At 51.8% G+C, this 6,521-nt stretch overlaps 1 pseudogene; it reads left to right on the top strand.

Moving 5' to 3' along the window:
- Positions 1-3,871: 3,871 nt before the first annotated feature.
- Positions 3,872-5,099, top strand: LOC149366563 (uncharacterized; annotated as a pseudogene).
- The last annotated feature ends 1,422 nt before the right edge of the window (positions 5,100-6,521 follow it).

The raw sequence follows: 6,521 nt of genomic DNA, 5'->3' as shown, positions 1-6,521 counted from the left end.
AAAAAGTGAAAGCAATCACCGAGTTTCCCAAGCCCACTTCAAGCACGAAGCTCCGCCAGTTTCTTGGCCTCGTAAATTTTTACCGCCGATTTATCAGAAACTGCGCCACCCTGCTTGAACCACTTGACCGCATGCTGTGCGGCAAGCACTCGGCGAAAACACTACACTGGGACACCACTGCGGACGATGCCTTCAATGCCATCAAGCGCGCTCTGGCCGACGCCACTCTACTCGCCCACCCAAACCCCGATTATCCGCTGGCACTCATGACAGACGCTTCCAACACAGCGCTCGGAGCTGTCTTTCAGCAGCAGGTCAGTGGCGTGTGGCAACCCCTCGCATTCTTCTCAAAACGCATGACTCCTGCCCAGACACGATACAGTGTTTTTGGCCGCGAACTTCTCGCCATATACCTGGCAGTGCGTCATTTCCGCCACTTGCTTGAGGGCAGAGCATTTACCGTTTTCACGGATCACAAGCCTCTTACTTACTCAATTGGCTGTCCTGCATCCCTGTACACGCCACGGGAAGTGAGACAACTTTCCTTCATATCTGAGTTCTCGACTGACATCCGACACATCAGTGGTGCCGACAACACCCCGGCTGACGCCCTCAGTCGCGTCGATGCTGTCACACGCAGTCGTTCCGAAACATGGACTTCGTCCTCCTTTCCCTTCGACATACATGAACTGTCTGCAGCGCAAGCAAGCGACCCCGAGCTGTCCCGCCTACGTACAGCGCAAACATCCCTGAAGCTCGAGACAGTCCTCATTGATGACGTGCCAATCGTTTGTGATACCTCCACAGGTACGCCAAGGTCCGTTTTGCCCATCGATTTCCGCAAGAAAATCTTCGAATCCTTGCACACCCTTTCCCATCCTGGAATTCGTGCAACTCAAAAGCTGATCAAATCCCGCTTTGTCTGGTTCCGCATGAACACCGACATTCGCGACTGGGTCCGCGCGTGTGCACCCTGCCAACGTGCGAAAGTACACCGGTACCCTGTGCCCCCCACCCAGCGTTTCCTGCAGCCCGACCAACGCTTCGCAGTAGTCCATATCGACATCGTTGGCCCTCTACCCCAATGTCAAGGCTACCGGTATTTATTGACATGCATCGATCGCTTCACCCGATGGCCTGAGGCTACACCAATCGCCGACATCACAGCAGCCACTGTCGCCGCGGCCTTCGTCTCTACTTGGGTAGCGCGGTTCGGCTGCCCCACAACCATCGTCATGGACCGCGGTCGCCAGTGCGAGTCATCGCTTTTCACAGAACTCCTCAAACTGCTCGGAGCAGCACGGCTACGGACTGCATCTTACCATCCACAAACAAACGGACTCGTAGAGCGTTTCCATCGGCACCTCAAAGCAGCACTTACGGCGCACGGACCCCCCGTCAAGTGGCTCGAAGCTCTTCCGCTCACACTGCTCGGAATCCGATCTGCCTTCAAAGAAGACCTTTCGTGCGCCTGTGCCGAGCTTGTTTATGGAACCTCCCTTCGTCTTCCAGCCGATTTCTTGGAAAGCGCGAAACCCGCCGTCCCGTCCACAGCAAGTGAATACGTCGACAGGCTCCGCATATCCTCCGCCACCTTCAACCACAGCCGACGCGAGAACACCAACGCACTGTGTACGTGACTCCAGACTTAAACACAGCAACCCATGTTTTCGTGCGTTACGGCCCTGTGCGCGGTTCCCTCCAACCCCATTATATCGGCCCCTTCCCCGTCCTTGAGCGCCGTCCTTCCACTTTCCTGGTAGACTTGAACGGAACGCGAGATGCAGTGGCCCTCGAACGACTCAAGCCAGCGTACATCGAGGCCCCAGTCTCTTGCGTTTCGGCGCCTGCACTTGCGACAGCCCCATTCATTTCCGACCGACAGCAAGCTCCTCCGGCTCGTCGCGTCCACTGGCATCCCAGCTGCCCAAAGAAGTAAATCGTTCGTCGCCTTGGCTTCCTCTCTCGGGGGGGAGCCGTGTAGTGTGCCAGCCATGGCGCCAGCCCTCGCCGGCACAACTTACGCGTGCTTCTTCCCTGTGCCTCCGGCAACGTGAGGTGAACGCCGTTGCGGTCGAAGTCTGCGGCGTCCCTTCAAAGGAACCCGACCGCACCCCGCGCGCCCCCGCATCTGGCGCGCTCTTTCCTTCTCCTCCCTTTTCCCTCTCGCAGCGGCGGGGCGCGCCTCCCGCGCTCCCCGCCGCAGCTCCGTTACCATGGAGGAAAAAAAACTGAGGAGGGAGCGGCCGGCGACAACCTTGAAGCCTCGTCTTAACAAGTAAAGATATAGCAAAAAAAAGAGAGTGTGTCCCCCCGTGATCGCGCCACGTGATAACGTGCGGTAAAGTCTAGCCCCGCTGCTCGCGCGCATGCGCCGATTAGCGCGGCAGACTAACTGTAGATCAACTTCCTTGCTGTAGACGCTCGCGCCGCGGGTCGCGCATACGCACGCACTAAAACATACCGGAATCAAAACATAAGGGACCGGCTCGGAGAGCGAAAAACTGAGGGAGAAAACGACTTCAAAACACTCGGCTTGCGGACGCTGGCCGCGTGACGTCATGCTCCCTCCTTAGTTTTTTTTCCTCCATGTCCGTTACTCAGAGAATAAACGGTTGAACAGAACAGACGTCTTGTCTTCCCTGAGGATCTCCGAGCAGCTTACGCCCTACAGACCCTTTGCACCCACTGGGCACATAAGGTTACAGTAACATGAAACAAGTTCTGTACACTGTTGAACATGAAAAGGTATACAGTTGCACTCAAGTTAACAGCACCAACTTCACAATACAAATACAGCTTCACAACTTGCAACATGAAGCTTAGTATCTCTGACCTTACTCTAGCAAACAATTTCACACAACTGGACCTGACAACATTGCAATAGTTATCACATGACATCACTCAGCTCTACATATATTTTCACTTTGTTTCATGTGTGCTTACTTCCAAACAGGGGAATAAAAACCTTTGGAAAGGCAGGGTACAGCCTTTGTCAGCTGTGTCCAGATCAAAGGCAGTAGCTTCTGAGCTGTGCAAGGCTCCTGCTATTGCCAGGCAGGGTTAGCACGCTTGTCACCCTTGCTCCTAAAGCTCTAGACCGCCTGGAATGTTGCTTCACTGCTCAAAAGGCACCACTGAGAATGTATACTGCTCTAGGGTGAACCATGTCGGCCAGATTGACAAACGCTGCATGTTTACTTCTGTACACAGAAGAAAGCCGTTTTTACCCTGTTCGTGTGCAGCAGTTTGAAGCGTAACAAATGTAGTGTGCTCTGAATGCAACGTCTGCTTCATGAGTATATTTAAAACATGACTGACTGGCGCAATAGTTTAGTACCATTTACACTCTAAGGGACACTAAAAATGTTTCTTTGTTTTCCTGATAGGGATACAAGGACTCCAAAGCATGGGCCTAGAGCTCCTGGCCCAAAGGGAAGAATATGAATTTCTTCTGAAGAAGGAAAACCTTGCCCTAACAAATCGCCAGCTGCGACTAGTCGAAAAAAAGCTAGCAGTGGAAGAGAGAAAAGTGCGCATCAAGTGCGCATCAAATTAATTCCTGGAAAGATCAACATGATCAGCTGTTGGAGCAGATGCAGCGCATTGGGGATTTATTGCAAGAGCGGAGGAGAACAGGCAGGAAAAAACGAAAAATAAAATATTGCAGTTGGTGCATAACATACTGTGCTGCCAGAAATAATCGCTATGTTGTCATGCGCAACGTTGGCCCTGCCTTACATGGTGGCAGCGGTGCCTAGTTGAGATGTCGACGACACCACCCCCGCCAACGATGTCGCCGGTACCATCTACTTTATTGCCGGCGCTGAGGCCCCCAGATACGTCAGACAACGCCTGGCTTGCCTGGAACATGTGGAAGAGTGAGTTTGAACTATTTGCCACTGCTACTCAGTTGACTAAACAGCCGAGCGATGTGCAGGCAGCAACATTTCTGGTGAGCATAAGCGAAGAAGGCAGAAAAGCATACAGCACTTTCAAGTTTGAGGCACAAGAGGACAAAAATGATGTCGAAGTGTTGAAAAAAAAGTTTGAGGACTACTATAGCCCCTAATTATAGGTCACTGGTTGGAATCCCTGCCGCGAATTAGGCTCCGCAGAGTAGCACGAGGCTACTGCGCTAGCCAACCCATCACCATCGAAGCGCAGAGCAGTCATTGATGACAACCAAATGTAGTCATGTCCGCATCCGCTCGACGAATTGCCGGTTGTCAACGTTTGCCTTTGAATATTTGTCACCTGTGGACTACACCGCTACCGAACTGTTGGTAGCCATGAAAAATGGTGCCAGCGAGCGCTGCATCACCGCGACTGCGCGGATGGACAGAGCGGTGTAGGTGTCCTCACAATTTTCGGTTTCGACTGTGGAGAAACGAAAGTGAAGATGCAAAGAACAAGACAAACGCGCATACTGAGTGGCTCAAAAATACTGCCAACAATTGCAAACAGGAAATACAAAGGCTCAAGAAAGAGTGCTTTGTTCATGTATTCCTCCAAGTTATCGAGAAATCGAAGGAGAAAGACTTGGCTGCGTCAGTATTAGCAGAACAAGTTAAGAATTTCGGGAAAACGAAACCAACGTGGTCTGATCTGATAGTGAGTCATGCTGTGGTTTTACGTAACCTCTCGACTCGCGCATACGAGCATATAAGGACTGCAGGCTTTCTCCAGCTGCCCAGTCAAAGCACTCTGGAGCGTTTTATGGGCTCATCATGTGGAGAAGTCGGCGTGTCGGAACTCGTGAAGCAAAGGCTGTCAACAGAGCTCGCTTCTGATCCCTCATCGCAAGCCAGAGCGTGCTTGTTAATTGTTGACAAAATGCGTGTGAAACAGAGGCTAGGTAGTACGAACAGTGCACAGTATGTTTTTATTTTCATTATTCCTGCAGGTCGTCCTCTGCCGGTTCTTGGGGCTTTGTGCCCAATAAGCGTGCTCGCGAACTTTCCTCAGGTGAACTGCCCTCTTGTGCCTACCTGGAGGAAAGAAAGGCACGCTCAAAGGAAGAGAAGTGCACTGTTGAGCTCCCTTTGCAAAGCACAGCTGTTGAAACTGAGCGCATCAGAGAATGCTTGGGCAGTTAAAGGAAGCTTTTTACTGCGATGGAAGTCGTTGATGTGCGGCCGCTGAGGTTGAAAAGATGCGAAATGCATCTTTCCGAAAAGGATAAAGCCTTTTTTGATCAGTCATGAAAAATGCTGACAAAATCACTGAAATCGCTCTAATGACGAGGCCAGGCAGCATCAGCAAGGTTTGCGAGGAGAGTTTTTCTCACTTTTTTTCTGGCCGCTTTTGTGTTTCTTTATCAATGATCGATTCACATTTCACCACAGGTGGCATCAAGAATGACGCGTTTGTGTAACAAGTACTAGTGCGCACAGAATTAAAATCTGCACATCAAAATTTGAAGACCTGGCGGAATCTCTGGCAATACGAAGGTTCTTCTCAACAGCGGCCACCTCATATGGTAGAATGCTTTGCACTGCGTGCTAACGAGCATGAACTGCATACAAGAAAATTGTGCATGCATGATGTCCCCATACTCTTACCCATACTCTTACTCTTACCATACGTTGAGGTTTAAGTGACACTTAGCCCATGTTGTTGAGATAATTCAGCGATTTTCGAGACGTTAAGCCTAGCTATCCACGTACGTAGCCAAAGTTGCCAAAGTAGCAACAACAGTAGTTTTTGTGCCAGCTACGAGGCGGGCTGCGAGACGGCCGTAGACAAGCCAAGCCAAGATAGCTAGCTCGGAGAAAGGAAGCATGGCGGCGCACGCAGCGTGTTCAAACGAGCAGGGTGCTTATATCCACCCAAGCATGGAAGAAATGGACCATGCCAGCACAAGAAACAACGCGATGCAGTGCAGGGTGCGCTACCATATCAGTGACGATCTCGCTCTTCTTCGCGAGGTCGTCAAATTGAATCCTTTTGCGGACCCGTCGCAATGGGGGGCTATCGCAGTGAATGTGTCCCTTGTTACTGGCCGAGATTTCTCGGCAAGAAGTGTGAAGGAGCGGCTGCAGCTCATGGTGAGAAGATTCCTCCTTTTGTGGACCCGTCGCAATGGGGGGCTATCGCAGTGAATGTGTCCCTTGTTACTGGCCGAGATTTCTCGGCAAGAAGTGTGAAGGAGCGGCTGCAGCTCATGGTGAGAAGAATCCTCCTTTTGCGGACCCGTCGCAATGGGGGGCTATCGCAGTGAATGTGTCCCTTGTTACTGGCCGAGATTTCTCGGCAAGAAGTGTGAAGGAGCGGCTGCAGCTCATGGTGAGAAGATTCCTCCTTTTGCGGACCCGTCGCAATGGGGGGCTATCGCAGTGAATGTGTCCCTTGTTACTGGCCGAGATTTCTCGGCAAGAAGTGTGAAGGAGCGGCTGCAGATCATGGTGAGAAGATTCCTCCTTTTGCGGACCCGTCGCAATGGGGGGCTATCGCAGTGAATGTGTCCCTTGTTACTGGCCGAGATTTCTCGGCAAGAAGTGTGAAGGAGCGGCTGCAGC

The sequence above is a fragment of the Amblyomma mixtum genome, chromosome 1 (genome assembly GCF_055824585.1).
Source record: "Amblyomma mixtum isolate Tamu chromosome 1, ASM5582458v1, whole genome shotgun sequence".
Classification (NCBI taxonomy): domain Eukaryota; kingdom Metazoa; phylum Arthropoda; class Arachnida; order Ixodida; family Ixodidae; genus Amblyomma; species Amblyomma mixtum.
The sequence above is the reverse complement of the archived record's forward strand: the minus strand, read 5'-3'. Positions and strand labels throughout refer to the sequence as shown.